General features: G+C 40.7%; 1 protein-coding gene across 2 annotated transcripts in view; it reads right to left on the bottom strand.

Annotated features, from left to right (window-relative positions):
• Window positions 1–27,126, bottom strand: part of ANKIB1 (ankyrin repeat and IBR domain containing 1) — an 87,609-nt gene extending 60,483 nt beyond the window's left edge. For both annotated transcript variants that reach the window (XM_042888427.1, XM_042888426.1), the window contains exon 1: window positions 26,944–27,126. The gene's annotated coding sequence lies outside the window, so the exon portion shown is untranslated. The remainder of the gene's footprint in view (window positions 1–26,943) is intronic.
• Window positions 27,127–27,558: the final 432 nt, after the last annotated feature.

Genomic DNA, 27,558 nt, shown 5'->3' on the forward strand with positions numbered 1-27,558 from the left:
TGTTCCCACAGAGTTGTCCTTGTATGAGCTGCTTTTCACTACTACTGTGAACTTGCACATCACATTAACAGCAAAAGTATCAAAGAGCAGGACAAGCACACTTGCACACCTTTATTTGCATGCCTGTATGGCTGCAGTTTGCTCAGATTCTGTTCTACATAAGTGCAACTTTCTGCAGTTCTGCACTGTCCCCTCTCTTCAGTTCTTCAGACGGGTCACTTGGGGAAGGCAAGGGAAAACACCCACACATCACCTGGGTAGGATGGCAGTCTGGGCCATCCTACAAGGAATACAATGGCTATGGTGGCCTCTATTTTAGTCCCCTTTTCCTTCAAAATTCCAGTGAAGCAATCTCCATTTTGGAGTATTTGTGTCCTGCTGCTTGATGGCACCACGGGTCTGCTACAGCAGCTGACCCAGCATGCTGGGCATGGTGCCCTGTGTTCTCCCCTCAGGTCAGGGGCAAGCCCCTGTGAAGCAGCTGGATGTTCACACTACAAGGGATGAACAGGCATTCTGAAAGCAGAAGCACGCCTGTTGTACAGGCAAACCAAAACCCAACATGAATACTGCAGCATTTGGTATCTTTCTGTTGTCCCTATTTTATAACATAAGCATGCAGATACTATATTCATGTTCTTCAAGAAAGCCCCTGTATGTTCATATTACCATGTCACAGCTTCTGGTGCTTTAAATTAGCCTGCTTCCAGGTACATAAGCAGCTATGCTACTGTAAATATTAAACAGCTTTAGGCTTTAATAAAATACTGTAAAAATAATGGAAAAACTTTCTATTCTCAATAAACCAGCAGTTCATATTACCCTCTACATAAAAACAAAATAAAGCCCAAAGCTTTCAAGAGCTGGGATCTTAAGAATAACTTGAGAGAATGACTTTCAGTCACATTCGTTAATGAGGAAAGCTTATGATGTTATAGTATCTGCTAATCCCTATCGACTACCAACAGCTCCTGAGACTACAAACCAGACAAGAAAAAAATGCCTGAAGTACATCCTTTTCCTCAAATCTTCATGCAAACCAATAACGCAGATCCCACTGGTGCCCTCAAAGAGCGAAACTGCACAAAAAACTTCTTGCATGATTCAGAATTAGGAGGTATCAGCATCAATTGCAGTGTACTCATTTCTGGAACTTAGCACATGGGTAGCTTCTGTCAGCTGCAGAGCATGCTGCCTCTTGCCCCACCTGGCACATTAAACAAACCTGCCTATGGGCAAGGGAGGCTGCTAAGAGTCATGTGGGAGATTACGGGGCCCTGAGGGAATCTAAGAGGCTGGAGCACAGTGAGAGTGCTGAGATCCTGAAGCAGAAATCTGTATGTACTTGGGCAGGGGGCTGGGAATGGATGGGAGAACTGACAGCCTGAGTGGGGTGGCTGCAGTACAGAAATGGCAAAAATTTAAATTTCGTTAGTTTACTGCACGCTGAGCAGCCTGTTTATTTTTTGATGTAGTACGAATATAGTACATGGTAGAACAATCTTCAAAAATGAATAATATAAAAGAAGCACACTGCTCAAAATATTATGCACATTACCATAACATCTGGCAAATTCAGGAATATGCAGCAAGTACTGCGAAACTGACATCTGCTCCCCTAAAAAAAAATCCTAAAGCCTACGTACACACTCAAGGGCTATATATGATACAGACATGATACAGAAAGATGAACAAAGAAATACAATTGCATACTACTCTACATATAAGGACCACTCTTCAAATCTCAAGATTTTCAGAGTCAAAGGAAAGCAAGAATTTTAAGGATTAAAAACAGAGCAATGATATGGCTTTGAACAGAGAAGAGGAACTTTTCCCAAAATCAAGAATCAGCAAGAGGTATTGAAAATTTACCAAATGGCTAATGCAACTATAATCATCATATTATCAGAAGAAAATTAAATATGATGGAATGGGGACAGTGCATGAAAGCACTTCAGGTGAAGGCAAACAGCTTATATTTGATGTGATAGCAAGAAACCAATCTCTGGGAGAACACAAGGAGAGAAGTGACAGGGTCAAAACTAATCCAGAAAACATCTCCCTGTTTAAAATAAAGGATACTATAAATTGTGCTAATGTCTTCCAGCCTCATTCAATATCCAAAAGGACATTCATCTTTCTCACTCAGCCTCTTACGCCTCACAAAATTTGGTGGGCCACAGCGTGATTTTCTTTTCTGCATCAGACATTAAATGTGTCAGTACAAATACCCTGTGGGTACAGAGGGGCAAAGCTGCCTTTATACACTGCCAGTAAGAGATGCCTCCCAGCACCTCGGGAAGTCAGAAGAAACCAACACCCAACAGCTGTTGCCTCTCTCAAGCTGCCGAGTGCTTACTCTATATTCCAGGTCTGCCTGCCTGTGGTTGCCAGCTCAGCTCCCAGCAAACAGACCAACCACTTCAGAGTTCAAAGGAGGTCCTGCTTCGGCTGAAGGAGAAAAAGGACAAAACATGAGCTGATACAGCAAACTTCTGCATCTGAGAATGGCTGAAAGGGGCCTGGGCTGTGTTGGTTGGCTTTTGTTTTTGTTTTTTTTTCTTTTCTGTTAGAGGCTTCCAATCCATTACGTGCTCTCAGAGGACAGTAAGCTAACAAGGCTAGCACCGGAACCAGGCAGAAATTCATCTCAGAAAGGAAATATAGTTTGCTCTTTCAACCTCTCCTCTCTTGTGTTTGAAAGTAAAGGGTGTGCAATACATGTGTATCCTCCCAAAAGAGATGGGGCCTGGAAGGCCCAGCCAGTTCATGGCCTCAAGGACTGGGAAGCTGCATACAGGAAAGGCTTTAAGGCTGGCTCATCAGCTCCCAGCTGCACTGTGCACTGTTCTCTGGGTTTGCATAAACTCAGCATATAAAATTCTTAGGCTATTTTTTAATTTGCTGTATTACAAAAACATTGCAGTATAAAAAAATGACAATACGAAAATGGCGGTTTTCAAATATTTTACCTAAATACAATGAGACTCTAGCAGAGTTTGATATGACAAAGACTTCTGTTTGGTAGGCAGATCTATTTGCTGCATTTTTAAGTTCTACGAAGAAAAAAGAGCTATATCATAGCCTTTATTGTACCACTTGTTGTTACTATTATTGTAACATTTATAACAACCAAAAGTATCCTTACAACCTTTTATATCAAAGAGTACAGGAAAAACTAAATGCAGTGTTTGCTTACTATATCCCTCCACTATTGTTTCAGAATTTCAAACATTCAATCTCCATATTTAAAATAAGAGTCTGTTTCACTACTCTGTCATTCCCAAATAAAAGTTCCAACTTAAAGCATAAAACCATAATTCTGTTAACATGTATCACTTTAAAGTCTAAAGAAAAATTCTTATAAAGTCAACCAAGAGAAGCGATTCTCTGCTTTGGCACTGAACAAAGAAACTGCTATGGACTTATTAGCAACACTGCTAAAAGCAGCATTTGATACCACGGCTCCATAAATATTTAACAGAGATGGACACTCCCACAGGAGCCTGAAGAACAAGTATAACATCAAAAAAGAGTGAATACAGAACGAGGTGGGTAGATGAAGGCACAAATGCAATTTTGTTGCAGTTGCACCAGCTGCCCAATTATTATTGATTTTTTCATGGGCATCACCATACTAGTGAGTTTGAAGGAGGACAATTTTAATGGCTTCATAGGATTTCAGAAATAGCTTCTCCCTAGAAATAGGGCCAAGCTGCTTGCTTGAAATTTGTAACAAATACTGTATGAGAGGGATTAGACAGCTATTTTTGAAACCCCTTACTTCTAACACGCATTTTACAGCAGTGTATTCAATAAACAAGACTTTCATGAGATGACATCTCTAAATTTACATTCAACTTCCTTTAATATTAAAGCAAGTTTTCTTGCTGAAATGTAGCACGTGATTGTAGCACTGCAGCAGCAGTTTTCTGTCTTGGGAAATCAGAGAAGGGAAAGGGAGACATACTATACTACACAGCACAGCTTAGCAAACTTATCAAAATTAGTAAAAAATACTTAGGTTCCACTGTGAGAAGAAAATGCTAAATATTTCTTGCACAAAAAAATCTTTTAACTATTATAACAAGCAAAAATCATCAGTAGAACTTGATACCATTTAAACACTTGGTTATTCAACTCTGTAACCCTGTAAAGTTTGAATACAAGTTGTAGGCTAAAAAAATTTTAAAAAGCATATTTTGTACTCAAAAGTATTTTTTTCATGTAAACTACAAGAACATGATTGTGAAGAAGACACACATTACACAGTCACTAACAATGATGTCTTAATATCATCAAAGTACATTATTACTAAAACTGGTCTATGTGCGGTTTTTTATACCCTTGCAAAGACAACTGAATGAACCACCAAGACAAAAAGGATAACGCTGAAAATACAAAATATTATTCTGCATTCTTACAGCATATTCTCTTCTAAGCACAGTTAGCTCAAAAGGTAACTATTTTATTTGCTTTGGATACTGCAGTTAAACAGCCCATTTTTAAAAGGTGAGTTTATAAAATATTTACTGCAGCCTGTCCTGCATTACAAATCAAATCATTTGCAGAAGGGAATCATGAACAGCTTCATGTTTTAGGAAAAAGACGAGTAACCTGCTATATTTAGAGTGTTGCACCATAATGCTGGTGCAACTCAAAAGTTATGTTCAAGAATTCTCAGAATACCAGGTCCTTTCAAAGCACTGATTTATCCTTTCTTCTCTTGCTCCCTCCTCTCTCCATGAAATGCTAAAAAATTGTCCTAATTGCTACCAGGAGGACAATATTAAAAACAAGACATTCAAAAATGCTTACTTACTTAACGCCTAGCTGGCAGAGGCTAGCTAATTTTTAAAAGCTTGAAGATTTTAGATTTACCAAACTTAAATCACTGGGCAAAAATTTCACTTGCTGGACACTTGCCCACGGAGAAATATCCCCACCAAGTTCTACATAACAACTACGCAAGAAAAGCTAGCAAATCATATTACGGAAAAGAGGTACTTCATTTTTTTTTTTTTCTTAACTAACTTGGTTTTCTTGTTGTTTTACACTGAAATATTCTAAGGTTTGTGCCAAAAGAGCTCCTCAACATGAAACAATGGAAGCATCCTATCCACTTTAAACCTTCTGAATGGAGCTGACACTGTCAGTTTTATATTTAACATGCCAAAGTAAAGACCAAAAAATAAAATTAATATTCCAATGTAGAAAACAAATATACAAATATAATGCCCTAAATATATTCGTATATATACAAATATAATGCCTTAAACCTTTGTAGAAAGATAGCCAATACATACCTTCTCTTTGTTTTAAATACTAAGATTGAAAATAACATTGAGAATTTGACAGAATCAAATGTAGTACAGGGTCATGAAGGAATTATTTCCTCATTTATATGTCTGCAGGATAGAGAGCTTAGTAACTTACATTACAAACTTTTCCTGCTGGTATGTGTGTGCATACTTAGAAGGTTTGAAGTTATTACTGAAGTTGGCCATTTTAGACTTCAGCTTGCTAACTCAGGCACAAAGGCTTTGACGCAGGTGGAATATTTCCGTTCAGACACACTTCATTTGCCCATGTCCAACTCAGGCTTGTGGAGAAAAAATAATTTTAAGCACGCCTCTGGCTTCCTTTGCCTTGATACACTGTCAGCTATGCAATCAGGACAGATGTAGCAGAGATAAGAAGCAGGTATAACTTTATGGAAACAAATCTACATTTTGTAGCTGAAGTAATTGCTACATGAATTTCCATGGTGTTGTCTGCGGTATTTACACTCCTCATCATCAAAATGAAATGTGGTAAATCCACTGGGAGTAGGTAAATAAACATAACAGAAGCACAAGATACCATAGAGTCAAATGAGCACAGCATCCCTGCAGATAGTAAAAAAAATAAAAATAAAAACATAACAGCCCCGTTTAAAAGGTGTATCTGTTTCAATACATCCTTTTCTGTTTCCTAAGAGCAACAGTTCAGTACAATAGAACAGAATCATCATTCTGTAACTGTACCCTGGAGTATGAAATAGTCTCACTTGTAATTGCAGATTATTTCAGATTCATTCCAGGACACCATATTTTTGGAAAATTATTTAAAAACAAACAAAAAACACAAGAACAACAACAACAAAAACACAACAAAATCTGCAAAGTTCTCTGAAATTCACATATGGGGATAGCTTTTCACTCCTCTGCTTAAGTAGACTAATCAAATCCTAAATAATATAAAATACCTGTACCTAGTACAGTACTGACATTACTACCCAAAGATCTCATCTATCTAGATCTGCAGCTGAAGAAACACAGTAAGAAATGCTCAAAATTCTTGTAGATTAACGCAAGCTAAATGCAGGAATGTTTGATAGTTCTGGAATTATAATTGCAAACACAGTGTTTGTTGTTGTATAACAAATACACGATAGACTGCTCAACCTACTAAAATACCTCAAAACACTTCTGACACACTGCATAAAATACTGGTAGCTCAATAAATGCCTATAGAAGTGTTTTCTCTACAGCAGGTCACACCACTTCTGCATCACATACCCCAGAAGCAAAAGTGAACAAGTATCATCCAGTCTTCTATATAAAGATGTACAAGCAGTGATGACTCAGAACAGTTTGCATCAGTAACACACTGACAAATACGAACTAGAGACTGGCAGTGTTCCCTCAGTCCCTCTCACACTGGCAGCACGAGAGCTCCATTCAAACGCTTCTGATGCCTTTCTCCTTACCCTCACACTCCAAGGTCACTGTGCCAGCTGGGTGGGAGCTTCTTTTCAAGAAGGGCTGGAACATGTTTTGTTTAACTGTACAACAAGCAATGATCCAGCTCAGTTCAGTTAAAGACAAACGTCTATCACCTCTAAAATCAGTTCCAACAGACAAAAGATACATGGTAAAACACCAAGAATTACAGCAGAAAGGCTTAGAGGGTAATGGATGGGGGAATAAACAGACTGGCCCTGTGTAGAGCCAAGAGTTCAAAAAAAACGTGTGGGTTCCTATGAGATTGAGATGCTTAGAAAAATAGAGGGTAATCTCAAGCAGTGTGTGCATGTTTGGGTACCATAACATTAGAAGAACAGAAAACTATTACAGAGCATCCAAAGGAGAATTAAAAAGATGGCGAGGAGTCTAAAGGGCAAGAGGTGTGAGAAGCAGCTGAGGTCCCTGTGTTTGCTCAGCCCAGAGCAGAGGAGCTGAGGGGAGTCCTCACAGCAGCTGCAGCTCCTCACAAGGAGTGGAGGGGCAGCGCTGAGCTCTGCTCTGTGTGACAGCAACAGGCAACAGCACGGAGCTGCATCAGGTGAGGGGCAGTTGGGGGTCAGGGAAAGGGTCTGCACCAGAGGGCGGTGGGCATGGAACGGGCTGCACAGGGCTGTGGGCACGGCCCCAAATGCCAGAGTTCAAGGAGTGTTTGGACAGCCTTCAGACACAGGTTTGGATTTTCAGTGGTCCTGTGTGGAGTCAGGAGTTGGACCCAGAGGTCCTTGTGGGTCCCTTCCAACTTGGGATATTCTATTCTGTGAATGCTGTTAGGAATAGAAATGCGCCACAGCAACACAAGAACAGCTATAAAAAACCTACAAGGAACTTAATTAGCCAGCCTAAACAGGGAGCAATGTACCCTGACTCTGTCTTGACTAAGTTCAGGATGTGTTTTTCAAGTACACTTGCTTAGCTTAAAACAGCTTAAAAGCCTTGTTAACGTTCAGGTGAACAGGTTTGAAACTGCACTGTAGCCTGAAAAGAACCCTCTGGAGAGCCTCTGTTATCTGGCCAGCTAAAAGCTCTCACCTTAGCACAATACCAGCGCCATTAAACTGATACAAAAGAAATCCAAACTTTTTGGCCTTTCAGGCACATCTACAGAAAGCAAAAATAAAGATGCTGCTAACACGGGGCTGCTCGAGATCAGAATCCTCCACAGGAAAATCTGAACAAATTCTTGTACATTGAAAAACCTTAATACAGTCCTGAAGCACACACTGCCCAGCTTAGCAACACTTTCTAATAGGGGAAGTGAACCATTTGGTAGGGTCACACTGTGGCTCTACTCTGTAAATATGAAAAAGGTCTAGATGGTGGATCTCACCAAATAAAACCACGAATACACAAAGAAAGTCAACTGCAATCAGGCTGTATATAGCTGGCAGTGCTCCACCTACTTTCTAAAAACATACAGTCACATTCTGTAGAAATATTGAAAATTTGAAGTCAGTGCCATTCTAACGTAAAAAATTACTGGTTTACGAATAAGTTATTTTAATTAAGCAAAAAGAGAAGTAAAAAAGTTAAGCAAATAAAATTGGGTTTTCAAGATAGATTCTCCCAAAACATTTGTTGCACTTTTAATTGTCAGAGTAAAGCAACAATCAGAATCCTATCACTGACTTCTGACCAAGGGAACAAATGTTCAGCCTCTGGACTGCTGGCAGTCTGCAGGATGTAACAGTTCAGAATAAACTAATCAACCTTAGGCTTTGAAGACTGACAGAGGACATCTCTACTTGGTGTATTATAATTATTACATACATATCTATGGGGTGAAACTTTCTAAAATACATTCTACATTAAAACAGTATCTGTTTCTATGCTATTCAAGTGGGCAGTGAGGAAAGCATATTAACTGCCGGAGAAAGATGACAAACAACATTCACAGAAGTGCTGGACTAGAAACAAACATGCACATACCTTTATTGTTTCCTGGAAGCATTCTTACTTGCTAGTTTGTTCTCCGTAAAGCTAAAAGACAATGTGACCTCGCTGATCTTTCAAAGATATCGCGATTTTTTTCAGATGAACAAACAAATCAATTTCCTTTCAACAGAGAGGCGATTTAACTGGTCAGCACTCCTTCAAAGCAACACATTCATTTGAGGTCTAAACACAGAATCCAGGAGATCACTATGTGTTTGAAATGAAACAGGTTCCCACAGCAAAACACAGTATTTCTACACAGTATTTCCAAAGAGTTTTACAACATTTCAGAGAGACAACTTGAGGAACTGCTTAACTCCTTCAAGTCAAAGATTTGCACATCCTGTTTGCTGAGGTGCTCAGTTCCCAGGATCTTGAGAACACTGCTGCAACAAACTTGTCCCTCAGCTAACCAGACTGTCATTACTTGCACCTTGCCCATGCCCAAAAATTAGTTGCAGTTTTGATAAAATATTTAATATACCTAATGCTGACTCTGACAGGGAAATGGCAAAATACACACCAGATCTAACCTAATGTTAATTTACACAATTCTGTGATTAAAAATGTAACTTGAAATGTTATGCCAAAAGTTAAAAACACATATACTGAAATACTGGGTTGTTTATTCCACTGGGTACAAACTCTTTAATCACACACATAAAAGGTATGCATAACAAAATTTAATTATAGCATGTCACTTACAGTTTGTTTTTGTGAAGATTATACTTAACTCTAGTGTAATTGCAGTGAAACACAGTGTTGTTGGTATGATAGTGATTTTGGATTCAAGATAACATCAAGCCAAAGAAAGTAAAGAAAAAGAGTGGGAATAAAGTTTATCTAACATAACAAAAAATAGCAACTCACATCCCTCTCAAGAAAAAAAAAAGATATCTCAAAAAACACACACAAAAAACATCCCTTATTTTGAATCAGTTGTCCTCTTAATAAAATCAATGTACCTCGTGACTGGCATAGACAGTAATGCAACCCTAATGAGTGCTGCTCTTAGTAGAATTCTACATTGACTTTTACTGTGTAAGGCAAGCAGTGGAGGAAAGAAAAAGTACCAGAGCATCCTATTGTGCAAAACCTGACCCGTTTTATATCAAATTGCATGAAATGGAGTACAGAGGCTTAATGTTACAAAGATTTTCAAGAACCACCCTAAAAAAAGTATTTGTTTTATCCCAGTAATTAAATTTGTGTAACTTTATTTGAAAAGATCTTCAGCTATTTACTGTATGGACACTGGGATGATACAACAGCTACCTGTGTTTGGTGGAACGTTCTCCATGATTGCTCCCAAGAGCAATGGTAAAGCCAGGCATAGAAGACAGGAACATCAGCTTTGTCATCTCTCCTATGCTCCCACGGCTCTTGCTGGCACCCAGAGCAGGCAGTGGGAAAAAGAGGCAGCCAACAAGCCTGGCTGGACTGCCAGGAGCAAGAAGAATGCAGGATTTCAGGGAAAACAGCCTAAAGAGTTGGTGGGCAAAAAGTCAAAACAAGAATGGGAAAGGACAGTAAAGAGTTGCATCATCCACACACCATTGCAATGAATGCTATATAAGGAAACCAAGTAGGTGTTTATTTAAACTGACAGACATAAGGGCATACACAAGTAGGTGAACTGTAGTTCTCCTACAAACATTCCTTATTCTGGCTTTTATTTCTTGGAAATGATCAGGATCACGTAAGTCTCTTAAAATGATATCTACTTTCTTGAAACTTTCTCAAGTAATCTATGTCTGTGTTACTAGTCCATACAATATGCCAGCCAGGACAAGGTTTCCTTCAAGAGCAAAGAGAGAGCAAGGAATGAAATCAAGTTGACAGAAAACCCCGCAGTACTCCTTACTCATTATGTCACAAAGGTTTTAGTTCAACTACATTATATAATTTAGTCAGAGCATGATTCTCAGTCACTATTTTGAATGCAAGAGGTCAAAACAGAATATTTAATTGTGAATATGCAGTCTTGTATTGGTGACTATCTGCTGTATACACAGTAACTACATACACTTTACATCCTTCTGTAAGTCATCCAAACTCAGAGTGCCAGGTAGTTTTTCCTGAAGCATACCATTGTTTTTATGACTTTGAAATGACTTGGAGCCATCAACACTACAGGACACAATCAAAGCAACCAAATCTTTCCACAGGTTATGACATTTCTGATGCCCAGATTGCTGAAGAACTGTCACTTATTCACAGAACCAAGTTCCTCACAGTGCATTATTTTTCATAATTTTGTTGCCAAAAAATACATCCCCAAACCAGTGACACTGAGCAAGCTTTCCTCCTCAAGTTAGCAACTAGTTGTTCAAATGAGTCAATGAGTCTCCCTGAAGCATAAACAAACCATTAATATTACTACTTCTCCTGACATCTAAACTTAAAAAAAGAGTATTACAATGTGTTTTAAAATTCAAAACATTAAAGGTCTAAGCCATAAGCAAAGGAAGCAGGCCTATGTCAGAAATAAAGTTATTTTTCACTTCACGTTTCACTTCTATGCTCGTTACATAGCTGAGATTGCTGAGAAGTGTGGAGTGCTGACTATTGAGATCTCTGCTCAATCCTGCTTGGCCCACACTGCTTGTGTGTGCAAAGAACTGTAGTTAACATAGACCCCACTCTTCTCTTATCATTCTTTCAAAAATCCTGTCAGACTTCCCTGTTTCAGTCTTTTTTAAACAGCAAAACCTTGACATAAAACCTGTTCTTTATTTTCTAAACCACAGCATTCCAGTTACCAGATTCTTACAACTTATTTCTACTGCCTGAAAAACAACTCTGTTTGGGCAGAAATGTGTCATAACAATAAAACAGCATCTGTGCAACAATAAATCCAACTGCATTTGTACTGATTAAAGCTAACTGGTTTGCAGTAGGTTTTCATTTTAAATTATTGCAGTAGTTGTAGAAAGGCAGGAACAGCTTTGTTTTACTGGTTTAGCATACAGGCTACATCATACCACACTTCACTAAGCAGCCTATGTAATCAAATTATTCTTCCTTCAGATAAAATCATTTAACATTCTTTTTCCTCCTCAGTGCACTAATTTAATGGCAACTTCCATGAGTTTGGACTAAAGAACACTGAGGCACCTCTTTGGACATCCTCCTACTTTTTTTGGTAAAAGCTAAGAGAAGGCAAGCCTGAATGCTGCTCAAACGTACCTGGGGCAGTGTGAAGATGCAATCCCAACCGAATGTGACGATGTGAAAAAGCACTAAGTCAAGCAAGTGGTTGATCAAGGTGAAAGGCTACCCAACACAGCAAAAGATAAAGAAGTAGAGCAACAATTTCTAGATGAAAACCATTGCCCCAACTCATGAAGAAATCCAGGATTTTTCACAGAAGGGAGAGAACAAGCTCTCAGGCACTGAGAAAGGAAGGATCTCTGATGACTGAAAGGGCCCCGATCGCTGTGCTTCCCAAGAACAGGACTTATCTATCAAAAAAGGAATAGGATAGAGCTGATCTTCCAGCAGAATCTCAGCTAATTTCTCCAGGGTGTTTCTCTAACACCATTATGAGTTTAAATGTGAAAGAAATGCAGGAATAGTTTTTCTCAGTTTCAGCTACTTTCTGCATTGAAACTGTTCCTGGACCTCAGAAGCTGATATAATTCAATATCTTCCTGACTGCAGTCAGCCCTACATGTTGCAGAAAGAGCTGTAAAAAGCCTGATTAGACCATGAACAATCTGCTAAGAGAAAAAATGTATTTAGTCCAACAATTAATGGATTGACCATGTCCTGAAATGCGGATTCTTCATCATACAGATTTATTTGTGAACGATCTTACTGTCTGCATCATTATGTCCACAACTGCAAAAATTCTGATAGATTCTTGGAGCCAATGCATTATTGATATAATTGATGTTCACTTTGGAAATCTGACTACCCTCTTTCTACAGCCAACTAAGAAACTCAAAACGTTGAAGAGCTTCTGGTAACTACATTACTAAGCGGAAAAAAAACCTGAATAAATCACTCTTTACAAAAATACTGGACAAGCTGTAGAAAAAAATAATTGAAAATATTATGCTAGCAGCTAAAAAAGACTGTAGGTCTGACAAAGAGTCCTCTGCAGTTTTGGAATTTATTTCACACAGTCTGGGAAAAAAAAAAGAAACAAACAAACAAACGATAAACCACGCTGTTCGTCAAAAATAAAAGCAATTTTCCTAATTGGAATAAATGTGCAAAATTCTGAATGGAACTAAAACAAGATAATTACTATCTTAAAAGAATCCTATATCCTATCTCAATTTTCTTTGAAGACATAAAGTAAAAGCAAGCTGAATTTTATTTATGTATACTCTTAACGACAACCAGATTACTCTTTCAATTCCAGCAATCTCATTTATCACTTCTAATGTTTATGTCAACATTTTATTGATAAACACATTTTGTCATGTGGCTTTCATGAAACAGCACTGTATCTGGATTGCAGCAAAATTTCTATCGAGTCACAGTATGAATGCACCTCACAGAATGAAACAAAACAGAAGCTAACTTCCATTCCTTTAAGAGCCTTTTGTTACCAACACGTGTGCCTTTCTTTCCCATTTTGTTTCCAAGATGATATAATTGAAATAATGATCCTACTGAATCAAATACTTCTCACCAAGATTTTGTCCAAGAAAGCTACAGCAGAGTATACCACAGGAAAGTATAAAAACTGGGAAGTATGAACCAATCCTCTTCCACAATCCTCTCCTTGCCTTCAGCAATTTAGCACTTGATGAATGCTTCAGCCAGACATGCAGCTTGTGTATTAATAAGCTGCAGTACATTTTTCTTCCATTAATCTGTTCAAAAATTCCCTGATACTGCAGAAATTTTTTTAACAGCCACAACAATTTCACAGCTTAACCAGCCAGTGTGAAGAAACACCTTTCTGTTTGTAATCTAACACTCAAGAAATATCATTTTCACTATCTACAAGAACTGAGAAGCAGTCAGCAGAAAAAAACTCTCTCTACTTATCCCTGTGATTTGAGAGATTTCTATCATATTGCCTGCTACAGGTATTTATTCTGCTGTCAGATCAATCTTTTTAGAGGTTACCCTTACACATTGATTCCTAATTCTTATGAATTGGATTTGGTACAAGTTTTCTGTTCCTTTTTACTGTTTCTGATCTTTTTGCAATGCCACTAAAACACTTTTGAGCTGGGAGAGCAGAAGCTGTATACAACATGCATGGATTTACGCAGTGGAGGCATGACCTCTATTCATTCAACACGCAATTATTTTTTGGGGCCGCTGGTAGACATTGAGCTGATTTTCCTCAGAGGTATTTATTATAACCTTGAGATCTTGTTTTTGAGTGGTCATAGTTCAGATAATCGTTTTATATATAAATTTAGATTTTTTCTTCCAACCCTGTGACTCTTCCACATTTATCTAAACTGATTTCCACATGCTACTTTCTCAGCACTTACCATCTTTCCCAGATCACTTATCTGTACATCAAAAAGCACACACAGGTCTTAGCAAGTCATCTATCTGGGACTTTGTCAGTAACCTTAAGCCACTGTGAAAATTGCCTATTTTTTCCTGTTTTAACTTCCCCATCTGAAGGACATACCTACTCTCGCACACCTGTCTGAATTCATTAAGACTTTTAATCGAGCACTGTGTCAAATGCCTTATGGAAATCCAACTAGATTATAACAACCATAATTTTCCCTTTAACTTCTTCAAAGAATTTCAATAGGTTTACGGCACCTGACTTCTCCCTTATGACAACCACTGACCATTCCTCAGGTTGCTTTATTTCTCCAAGTGTTGGCTGATGCAGCTCACTCTTACAGAGTATCTCCTAATAATCCAGACATCAGGCTTACACTAACAGACAGTAAGCCAGCACTGAAGTAGTGTTAAAGTAAATGTGACAAAATGTATTTTTTGCACAGTTTTAATTATCAAGAAGTGTACTAAAGAAAGCCATTTTCACACTGAGAAAAATAACCCGAAAGAGTCTCCACAGCTTTACCACAAGATCCAAGGCAGGCTGACAGTTCTGAGATCAGACCTACAAAATTAGACCCTGGCTCTTATCACAACATACGTACATCTCACTTTGGCAAATGATATGTTATAAAGGGATGGTGTCTATGCTAATCTCATTCACTTTGCTTGATTCAGCCAGAATTCTGTAAAGAATATCCTTGAGGCCTATTTCTTACATTAAGATGAAAGGGCGACAGTCTGTCTTTCAGTGATGTTAGACTTCCCACTGCCTCATGAAAGACTCCTCTCCCATTGGAAGAAACTGAATTATGAAGGAAAGACTGTAGCCAGACATAGGACAAAGAATGCAAGCTGGTAAGAGAGAGAATTTAGCACACAGCTTTTTGTTGTAGAACAAGAACATCAGGAATGATATCAAACAGTAGAAAGAAGTCCTAAGAGTCCTCAGAGAGGAAACTACCTGTTGGGTAAAAAACAATGGAATACAGTAATGTCTTTCCCCAGAGGGAAAGAGGAAGCTGAAAGATGCAGGGTAGTACAGTATTATTAAGGGAAACCTTATTCTGTGAGCATGGTATAAGCCACCTCAGCAGCTACATATACCATACCTTCTAGATACAGTAATTACACAGCACTCAGCAATGCTTTTCAGATACTCTGTGACACCAAAAGGCAGAGGAGAGCAAGCACCATAGTGTGCTTTTTCTCCTACTCCCATCATGTTCATGGTATCACATACTCACACCTTGCTTTCCTTACTTCTCTACCTCATAACAATAAATAAAGGAAACTTGCCAAAAAACTCCTGTTCTCCAAATTTCCTGGTTCCTCCACTCTCCTGCAGTCTGTAAACCTTATCATTTTTCTTACTACTCTTCTCCACAACTTGTTTGCTGGGGAAGAAGAAGGAAACGCCTCCTCACCTAAAACACTTGAACAGCCAACGCAGACCCGAAAAATCTTACTGAAGGTTTCCCAATACAAAAGAGAAAATTCCCCCATGCAGAAACAGATTTAACACTCAGTGCTAATTATAGTCTAATAAACCAGCCAGGAAATGTTTTCCTTTTTATCCTTTAAACCAAAACGCTGGAGAAAAAAAAAAAAAAAAAAAAAAAAAAAAAAAAGCTGCACTATAAAAAGACTTAGACTGTAATTTGACAGTTATACACAATCTCTGTGTTATCTCAGGTAACAGATTTAAGCCTGCTCAATATCAGATTGTGAATGGCCCCCACAGCACATGTCTTTGGCTTGCGATTCAGTAGCTACAATCATCACACGCATCCCACTAATTTGTCTTCATGGACTGTCCAAGTTTTTGCAGGATGCTTTCAGGTTTTTTTGGATGGAAAGCTGCTGCCTTTTCACTTTTTATAGCTGGTAACTGTGCCAGGAATCATGGTTTCTGAAAAACAACATTCACTGGATTCCTATACCCTTTGCTTTATATTGCTTCTCGTTGAGCCCATCTATTATCAAAAGACACAATGTGGAGTTAACACAGCTTAGGCTCTGTTCATCACTGACTTTGCTGGTTGCAGATTTGCTCCATATGGTTCCCAGGGCTGTAAGAACAGAATGCCTGACCACACCGCCAGCACCGCCATCTCACTAGTGGGCTTGGTGTTTCTGGTGAGTTTCTGGGACCCTAGAGTCACGTATTTGCTACTACACCATATGCAGAGATCCCACAGAACAGAAAGATCCAGGTCATGCTCTTGATCTGGGAGGCGCCAGTGATACTGTGCAGAAGATTCCCAGACAACGCTATTTCTGAATGCTTCTCAGAGAAAAGTCACAGAGAACATCTGCACAGGGGCTTTCCCTGATGCATGGGCACTGCGACTAGGATGCTTTCCTTCCTGCCACCTCCATAGGCAGGCATGCCTCTTCATGTGGGGGAAGACTCTGATGTCCCCAGACACAGCTGCGGAGCAGACACATCAGGCACAGAAGGCATGCAGCCTCCATTCCAAGCCGAGATGGTGCACTGCAGCCTGCTGATGCAAAACAGCAGAGTAAGCCTTGTCACCCTGCCACCCTCTTAGGTCTGACAAGCCTACTCACCTCCTCTGCCATCATGCCTGGTGAGGCTGTCCTTAAGCAGCCTCACCTGTTGCTAGGAAAATTCAATTAGCAATCCGTGACCAGCTGGAAAGTTCTAGTAGAACTTTCTTTGAGTAAAGCGAGACAGAAACACACTTCAGGTCACACTCAAAAATAGAAAGCTTGTTAGACAAAGAATCCTACTGCTGGTTTTATTTCACACACCTGTAGGAACAAAAGCAACCAGTGGTAGTTGAGACAGTAGCTTAGAGGAACAAGCTGCATTAGCTTCAGAAGCCCTCAGACTTGTGATGCTCATAAATGCACTGCAGATGCTTTATGGAAAACATGCCACAGCAGCAAACATATAGACAGACGCCTATTTAAAAATGGTTCTCATTGTTCATAAAGAGACCATAAGAGATAAAAAAAACAACAACAAAACTTTAATTATCCCCTGCACTTCTCGTTCCTGTCTTGGGTTGTCTTCCCCCAGGCCCAATGCTCTGTCATAGCTGCCCAGATCAATGTACGACCTCTGCCAGACCTCCCTGAGAGCTTCAGAAATTAGAAAATCATTTTTATTGTTATTATGAAGCATATACTTGGCATGCTGGAAATCTGCCTCTTTTTTTTTTTTTTTTTTTTATAATGCTAATGCTGCTTGAGAAACTTAAACTAGTATCTAAAATGGTTTAAATTGCCACCAGAGCTGATCTTGCCCTTCCTGTTTCTGATCCACCTTTCCCATATACTCATATTCCCACACTTCTCCTAGTTTTGTACTGGTATGAGCCTTTGTCTCTGCACAGTGAATCAGAATAGCACCTCAGATCAGTCCCATTTTGAGTTTTTTTCTTAGATGTTGATGATCCAAATAGCCAGACTGTGGAGACAGTATCAAGCAGGCAGTTATTTATACCAGTCCATACTGCAAATAATGGAAATATGTTCTCAAACTGAAATGCAGACTGAAGCAGAAACACCAGTGATATGCAAACCGTGCAAAACCAACAGTAGTTTGGGCTCTGAAGGCAAGGCAGGAATACACCAGCCCTATTGTAGCAGTCACAGCAAGTTTTGCTGTGCAGCCCAGCATTAATGTTTTATTAGCCCCAAGGCCCTGACAGTGGCACTGCTTTCAAAAGGAACAGTGCATGGAGCAGAGATAGGAGGATGCAACTGGACAGAGTGGGAGGTTGTAGATACAGAGCACGTGTTGCAGCACCAGAGCTGTGCTCCTGCTGCACCCCAGCTTGTAAACACCTGTGCTAAGCCACCTACAATGAGTAGCAAACTCCCAAAGGAGAACTGGCACAGTAGTCACTCCAGCGCCTCCAGATACCTTAGCAGAACCAACACCTGCCTTTGAGTTCAGTTTTAATCTTTATGCAAAAAAAGGGATGATGGTTAATAGCAGCAGCAGATGTTCCAATGCTCAATACTAAGCAAGCAAGAAATGGTGGAAATACCAACTAAAATAACTGTCCAAGAGGCAGCAAAAGCACACAGCTGAGCCTGCATTTACTGAAGGGCAAACACATCCAAGCCCTGCTACCTTGGCAGTCAAAAAGCAAGGCAGCAGTGGGGAGAGATGTTTGCTTTAGCTGCAGGAGGCCCCGCAGGACTCTACTGAGAACAAGTTCTACTAACTTGAACTTACACAATGCTGAAGAAAAAAAAGTCTAGTACAGCCCCTATTCACCTGCAGTTTGGAAATGGACAATTTTTAAACATCAGGCAGCAATTCTCTGTGTCCTTCCTATATTGCACATCCTGTTGGATGATATTTTATAATAGAATTCACTTAGGAACATATCCAGGGAAATCCAGCAGGGATTTCCATGCTGGTGGAGATGCAGAAACTGAAATATCTAATCAACAGGCTGCAGGTATTAAAGGATTTAAGTCTTATGGTCTTCTGAAAACCTTACACACAGCCTGGTGCCACCCTATGTGCACGTACAACATCTTGCATAGCAGGAAGAACATTGTGGATGTACTGAATTGCTCCCTAAAAGACTGAGAAGGGAGAAAACAGCAATAGACAAGAAGGGAGAGAAGTGGAACATCTATGTAATTGTAAAAATAAGAAGTAAAAACCTAACAAAGAACAGCCATAACTAACAACATACAACAACAAAAACACACATCTATGAAGAGCTGAGATAGTTGGGGAAAAAAAAAAAAAAAAAAGCTTCCTTTCCACGTGGCTGTTTGTATGAAAACAGTATGTACTCTACTACCTGTTGGAGAATGCACTGCATTGGAGCAGAATGGAGAGTTCTGGATCAGGGACACTGGAACTCTGGTCTAAAACCTACCGAAGCAGAGCTATCACACTACATTTGCAGGGTGTAATCAAGTATCCGTATAAACCAGACATCATTCACTTTATCAAATGGAATGGCAAACTCCATAACAAAATCCTTCAATCTTCAAGTTTTACAGCTTCATGTCCTACTGAAACTACTTTGGAAACAGAATACTCAGGCCTGCATTACTAAAAAACTCTAAAAAACTCTAAAACTCTAAACAGTCACATCAACTTTAAGAATGCAAATATATAAAGAGAAAGGACTCTTCTTCAGAGGAATCCTTAGTTGCAGAGAATCACACCACTCTGCATGGCATAAGTTACAGCTGCTGGGTGAGCAGGCTGGAAAGGACAACAGGAATCATCAGATGACTACAGAAAGCAGAAAGGCAGCTGTGGGGAAAAGAAAGTATGCAATGGTGAAAGAGAGGCATGATATGGAGCAGGCTGTCTGGCTTCAGGAATTTTCACAGTAAGTCATGGGTAGACTGGAACATTTTTTTTTTGTTCAAAGTTCATACTGAGGTTTTAAGTTTCAAAAATAAACTTTTTGAACTTCATTTAGCATTGACCCAGTCTGCCTTTATGAGCATGTCATTATTACTTTGAAGTAGGGAGCTAAAAGATGTTGAAAACATCCAGAAAATACTGTCTGGTTTCATACAGAAGTTACATCCAGGAAATAAATGATCTGAATTTTTTCCTTAGCAAAGATTGGTTATTTTGGAACTCACGAACAGCTGTTAAAATTGAGAACCTTTATACCTGCAAAAAATGAAAGACACAGTTACTAGCAACTCCTTAAGGCTATCCTAACACCATAATCTGTAAAACCACAGCAAATTCAGTATACTTTTAAGGCTGACTAACTTAGGAGAAACTTTATTCATCTTTTTCTTAAGAGAATCATACCATTAGGTAAACTCTGGCTTTCCCTGCTGATTCCTCCCTCCCTGTAGATATAATAGACATGCAGAAAAATTCAACAAGATTTCTGAATTGAACTTGGTGAGGCTGAACTTATTCTATGAAATACAGACAGCATCAACAGGCACATTATATTGACTTTACAGTAAGATTACATGTCTGTTTTATTCATTTTTGTTTATATTACATTTCAGGGTAACAAAGAGATCAAAACCTCTGTCACCTCTTTTCATTTAAACGTCACAATACATTATTTTAGATTAGAACACACCGCCATCTAACTCCAATTCTAGCCAAATGAACTTAATTTTCTACTCCTTTATTAAGCACACAGGTACAAACCTCAGACTGCTTTGCATATGAGTGAGTCTATTCCATCTATGACATGTCATATTTAAAGCACTAAACTGTTACTTCAAATCTTTGTCAATACAGAATCCAGGTTTTCCTTAAAAAACAAGTTTTGAACTGTATGATAGTATTTACTTAATAAAATCATATTGTTCCTTTGGAATGTTGCACAGCCATGCTTCAGCTGTATTAAGACTAGGTGCATGTGGAGGAGGGAGATAGGAGTTGGTTGTGCAGCCACATCATCTGATATGAGCATGCGCTTATTCACTGCTGACAGTAGACAGACACCAGAAACCAATAAACCCATGCTACTTTGCACAACAGCACCAATGCCCAGTAGCTGTATCCTTTTATAAAGCAATATAGAGAAATCCTATATGGCAGTCTACAATCATACATATATACACGCTGCTTATAGTAGATGCCTCTGAACTAAAAGCAACTCCTTCAGAAAACTGCTTATAATGCCCCTTAGCCTTCTCTTGACACTGAAGACACCCAGCTCATCCAGCTTTTCCTTTTATGTTGCATGCTCCCATTACCTAATCATGATGGTAGCCTTCCCCTAGCCTGCCCTAGTACATCAGCACCTCTCCCCTATTGGGAAGCCCAAAGGCAGACACTGCTTCAGATGCAGTCACGTAAGTGCTAAGTAGACAGAAATGATCACTCGTCTCAGCCACTGGCTTCTCTCTTCCTAAGCAAAGGCGTTCTGCTGACTCATGTTAACTTGGTGTCCTCCAGGAAAGCAGTGTCATGAGCAGCGAAGTTGCTTTCCAGGTTATTCTGCTTCAATTTGCAGACTCCACTCAACTTCCCGAGGCTTCAATCTGCCCCTTTTCAGCCAGCTGAGGTCTGTGAGAACAGCAGTGCTGCCTGTCAGCACACACAGCTCCGTGTCAGCCACTGAATGCAGTGGTGAGGCACCCACATCATTCAGTTTTGCATTTGTAGTCTCCCTATTCTATTTCATCTACTGAATGCTATTATGCCCTGAAAAGGTAAAGAACTCTCAAGTAGTTAAACATTAACTAACAAACAGGTTGGGAAACACAACATTACAAAGAACTTCCAGCATACAAGACACTAAATAAAGCTGCTTCTTTAGCCACAACTTGGGTTGCTGTTGCTTTATTTATTTTGTATTTCAGGTGCACAGTTTGTGCTTGGCAGCTCAATGAAATAGCTCCAATCAAAAATATCCTCTCTGACACATTCTTCTGAATATGGAGACCTATGCTCATACTGCAACTGTGTCAGTGATTTCAACAAGCCAGGGAGCAAGGCCGTGGACAAGCTTTCAGAGAACAAAGTAGCTGAGTTCATTCAGAAAGAACACTTTATCTTAGAGCAGGATACAACATACAGTGCTGCACAGCCCTACATTATCTGATAATTTCATAACATAACTACCTCTGGAGAATAAATGTGTCAAACCATTGCTGAAGAGCCATAAGTCCTCCTTCCATTAAATCTGCTATATAACTGCCATGAAAGTCCAAATTCTCATCATATAGTTAAAGATAGTGCTCCATCAGTGTAAGATCCTGAAACTGCTAAGGCATAAAACCTGCATTATTAGCACAGCTGGAACTTTGGGCTTCAGTTTAATAGCTGTATGTTTTTGCAGTTTCTCAAAAGTACCAATAAAACTCACCATTTTGAAAGAACAACAACACATTTTCTGGGCTCTACTCTGCCAAGACATTTCTACATATCAATCTGCAGATGGAGAGTTGACTACGTATTTCCTTGTCTCCCAGCTGCTTTGAGAAATAACACACAGCAGAGCCACCTGGATTTAAAGATCCTGAAATCCACACACACAAGGAATGGAGAAAAAACATTCCAGGGGAAAATTCTATTACAACACCATTCAGGTTGCTACTGCTTAAAATAAGTCCCAGCATACATACAGCCCTGCATTTCAGTAATTTAAGATCAGGATAAAAATCAGCCACACACAAACAGGATATGATGTTCTTCCAGCCACTTGATGCATCTCTTATATGGATGAGCAGGGCCTGTTTGGAAAGCAGAATTATGAACTAGAAAAAACTGATTATCTCCTATGCTAAATGCCAAGAAGAGCAATTGTCAGATAAAGCACCTGGGACAGAGAATCAGCTGCCAAGTTTGGTTTACATTTAACTGCCTTTGAAAACAAAACAGTCAAGAAACATGCCATTAGTATACGCATAGTTAAGATTCTATATGTTAACTTAATTTTCCCCAGAACAGCTTTGAAGCCTCCAAACTGTATTCTTCTCAAAGCATCTTTCATCTCAAAAAGATCACCAACTCCTACAGGACCATTTCATTTGTCAAGATTTTAAGATAATTATCAGAGAATTACACTTAATTTTCACACTTAACCCAACTGAGAAGTGGTAAAAGAATGATTATGGCTATCTCACACATTACCTCTAGGTGACATCAATTGTCAAAGTCTACATCAAGTCAAAACCAAGTGACGTTCTGCTTTACACAGCCTTCAATTCTCTATGAAAAAGAGATGATACAAAGAAGCAGAGGAGAAACATCACAGCAACACAGAGAGGTGCTCTGAGAATGGCAGAAATGTTGTACGGAAGAGCAATAACAAAAAAAAAAAAAATTAACCGTTTTAAAGGCATTACATTAAGAAGAAAAAATACTGCCTACATAAGTATTACAGTACTTCTCGGTAATCCAGAACTTGAAAACAAACAATAGACTTGTTCTTTAATACGTATTTATTATCTTCCTATCTCTTACACTGGCTTCTGAAAAAAGACATGTAAGAACTTACTTCACATTTCAGAAAATCAGTTCAGAATTACAAACATTTCTTAATGTAGGAGGCATCCAAGCAGTGATTTACTGTGTTGCTTAAACAAGAAAGGAAGCCACAGCCAACTGCTCTGATAGCAAAACAACTCATTTCAGTTTTCAAAGCTTATTATCCAGTTACCAAAAGTTGAGACTGTTTAACCAACTTTCATCACACACTCTTGCAGATGGTCCAGAAATCAGTTGTGTTAGGTCTTCTCCTCTACAAAAAACTATCCTTTATTTCAGAATACTAAAATGAGAAAGTTATTATGCCATTGCACTTAACCACCAGCAGTGAATACAAATGTACTATTTCAGATCGTTCCAGCAAACTCAGGACTTACACAAAACACCACAGTGAGTCAGAACTGCCCAGACTGTACTTCTGATGCAGCCCTTATTATAAAGCAAAGAATAAGTGGTTTTCAGCAGCTTAAATATACTCCTCTGAAACGAATATACACCATTTGGCTACCACTTGAGTCTTTACTCCACAGAATTTTTGGTGACTGTACATCTTCCAGGAGTCTATTTGGTTCATTTACTTGTATGTTTTTAGAGTGTTATTTTCACAAAGTACATATCAAAATTGAAAATCTATTTTTTGCTCTTACTGAAGAGGGGAAAATCCCCAAGAAATTTAATATAGGGATTTTTTTTTTCCCCCCAGTAGAGAAGATTGTATATAAATACTGAATACTTAAACTTACTCTTGGAGAATTCCTGCCAGTTTGGAACAAAATCCCTTGTCTTTCTCACCAGGAAAGGGCAGATCAGAAAATCTCCTGAGGAAAGTGGCACAGCACTGCTGTGCAGCTGCTCCGGAAAGCCATCCCAGTCAGCACTTAGCCCTCACGTTGCACTGCAGCCACCCATTTACAACATGGTCCTGTATTTTTACTGCAACTGTCCTTCAACGTTCACTAATGTGCTTTAAAATATAAATTATAAGTAAAAATGAAAGTTTCCCCTGAGCAACTTCAGCAAGATATGTTAAAGAAAATTCAAGGACAATATGAGTACTAAAAAATGTGCTTTAAGCCTAAAGAAGTGTTTGTCATAATAAAAATTTATGGCAATTCTCTTGTTTGCAAAAGGATATAAATAGTTTAAAATTTCAAATTCACATGCACAACACGTTTGCAAGTTCAGAAAATTACTTTCAATTACTAAAACAAGAATACTGGCAGAGAGTGCGGAATCACAAAGGGCTCCCTCAGATCACCTCCAGACAGCAGCAGAAAACCTGGTGCCCGCTACATTGCACTTCTTTCTTCTCATAGTACAACTGAAGGTACATGAGAGTAAAAGCAAAGCAGCAGTATTGTTAACAGGGCGTGAATGGTAATCTGTAGGAACAACAGACTATTACCTATTTTTCTCCACAGTGATTTCTGGACTAATTAATTGAAGATAATGAACTATCACTATACTGATAGTTACAGCATTCCACTCAGGCTACTTTTTGAGGCAAGACATAAATATACTCACAAATGCATATAAAAAGCAAATTAACACAGGCTGTGATGCAAAGCACACTATTTCATTGACACCAGCCAGTCAAACTAACATTCCTCTGAGGAAAATGGTAGATTGTTTTCACTAGTTCCATCTCAAATCTGGAAGATGCTTAGAGGTTCTGAAGAAGTAGTTTTTAAATACTACATAGACTCCTTTGGCTTCAACTCTTAACGCAGTATGACCAAAGATCCGTTTTTACTATGTATGAACATTAATTCTGCAAAATGCAGCAGTGTGAGCAGACACACAACTTGCCCGGCACGCGTATTTGGAAGCTCCGGCTTTCCAACTTTCTGCTTACTGTCATGAGTCACCTTATCAGAGGTAACAAAGTTCCAACAAGGACAACACCAGAAAGCAACTTCAAGAATTCAGATTTGAGTGGGAAGTTCATTAATCATTCAGGTAATGGAGATGGTATGATACCTAAGCAGCAAAGCAAAAACATGAAAAAAATCCATCACAGAACAAAGAAAATAACTGGGGGAAAAAAATAAAAATCATTGCAAATGGCCACACCAAAAACTAACAAAGCTCTATTACTGAAACAAAAAGCCAATTCTGTGCTAATCAATCACAGCAGAGGTGTCAATCCTGACACAAAGCTCTAACAAGCAGATACATGTAAACTGGCACACAGCATACGTGCCTAAGAAGCTCCAAGTTCCTCCAAAAAGCCTCAGCAGATAGTGATGTGTGTACTTACCTCACCCTATCTAGATGTGTATGGCACACCAGGGGAAAAACAGAAAAAGGGCTCTGTAAAACTTACACCTTGCTTTCCCCCATCCCCCTTTTGGCTACTGATGCTACATATGTATAGTGCCACTGCTGTTTTTTGTTGTTGTTGTTGTTTTTAAATTAATTTCCATTCATAATAGCACTTCAGTGCATATATAAAGAAAGGGCATCAGCAACATCAGTCGGCTTATTTATGCCAGTATGTTTCTAGTAATACTTCTATTCAGGCATAATACATTACTAAAATATTTTATTCTTTTAAGACTAAACTAAGGTTTGTTACACGTGGAACTTGCTTGAGTTCAGAATTACTGAAAGTTTTGGAACTCTTCATGCCAATTATGCATTCCACAACCACAAAAAAAAAAATTAAAAAGACATCTGGCTGTAAATGCCACCACTTCTGCATACACGTCAAGGAAATAAGACAAATGTTAGGAACTGAAAAACGACCTCACTTTCTGTAAGAACAGAGCTTCTTTCTTTTGGGTGAAGAAGAGTATTTCCTACTTTCCCCTGCATCTAAAAGTGAATGGACCATGCTTCACACTCAAAGATATGGAGAAGCACAGATAAAACCCCCAGATGTGCAAGACTCTTCCCTTTTAGTCTCTCCTCATCGCTAAGCTCTGCAGCCAAATAAGTTTCTCCAAAGCAGCCTCTCTTTTTAGAAAGCGTATCTGAATTTCAGTACATCAGTATCAGTACACCTGATGCTTGCCTACAACCAAAGCGCCACGTTTCGGTAAGGAAGGAGAGGCCATGAGCAAAATACAGGTCTCAGGAGACCACCTCACTCTGCAGAGCACTTTCTGGGGAGTCGGTGCTGTTTCGGGACCTCGCACGGTGTTTGCTCTCCGAAAAAAGGACAGCTGGTGCTGCGCTCAGTTTTCAGAAGCTACTGGATTTCTAGTGCGCACTCTGACACGCCTGAGAGCGCGATCCCGCTACCGACATACACGAGCTACGCTGACCCTATCAGGGCTCAATGCTTTTCTCGGGAAAAAGAAAAACGAGACCGTGAGACGGTGCGCGTTCGCTTTCGTTCCGGAAAGGCCGCGTAACGACCGCAGCGCCGAGCGCGGCACGGAGCCATCCAGCCGGGACTCACCGCCCGCTGCCGCTCCCGACGCTCTTCCTTCCGTACGGAAAGCCCGACGGGAGGCCCGACCGAAGCGGCCCAACTTTCCGGGGGAGCCCCGCAGCGCGGCCCCTCGCCCGCAGCTCTGCCGGGCGCCCGCACCCCGGGGGGCTCCCGCCGCCCCTCCGCCAAGGCGCTTCCTCTCAACCCCGGCCCAGAGCTGCCGGCGCCGCCTCTCGTTCTCACCGCGCCGAGGACGCCGCGGAGCGCCGGAGACCCCGGCCCCGCCCCGCCCGGGATGCGGAGCGCCGCCGCCCCGACGCGCGCGGTCTCGCAGCTGTGCCCGCGGCCGTCCCGTCCCCGCCCGCCCCGCGCTGCTCCCGGGCGGCGCCGGGACGGCGGCAGCACGGCGGGGTACTCACCGCTGTTCACAGGGGCTCTCCCCGGCCCTTCGGCGCTCGGCACGCCGCGCCTCCATCCGCTCGGCGGACGCTCCTCTCTCTCTCTCTCTTTCCCCGCTCTGCCCCACGCTCGGCAGTCTCTGGAGCGCTCTCTCGCCTGGGCCGGGTGGCGGGGCTGACAGCCGACGGCGCACCTCGCTACGCGCTGGCGGACCGCTGCGGCTGCGGCCGTCCCTTTGTTCGCGGCGGCGCTGACAGCCGCGGGCGGCGAGGCCCGGCCCCGCGCGGCGCTTCCCCTCAGCACCCGCCCGCAAGGCGGCGGCGGCGCCTCACGGCCCCAGCCCGCTCCTCTCCTCCCTCTCTCCAACCGCGGTCAGCGATCGGCAGCGGCGGCAGAAGTTCAGGCCGCCGACCCGGAAACTCATCGGCGGCCGCGGCCCGCGGGGCTCCGACGGGAAGCGAATCGCCGAGCCGGGGGAGGGCGCGGGGCGGAGCCGGGGCGGAGCGGGCTATCCGGCGCGGGGCCTGTGGGCGCCGGCCGCGGCGGGACGATGAGGCGGCGGTCAGCGGCGCCGAGGAAGGCAAGGGAACGAAAAGGGGTCGGGATGGAGCGGGCGGGGCGGGTTCTGGCCGTAA

The sequence above is a fragment of the Lagopus leucura genome, unplaced genomic scaffold, assembly GCF_019238085.1.
Source record: "Lagopus leucura isolate 7727_CA_CO unplaced genomic scaffold, USGS_WTPT01 Super-Scaffold_100157, whole genome shotgun sequence".
Lineage (NCBI taxonomy): Eukaryota > Metazoa > Chordata > Aves > Galliformes > Phasianidae > Lagopus > Lagopus leucura.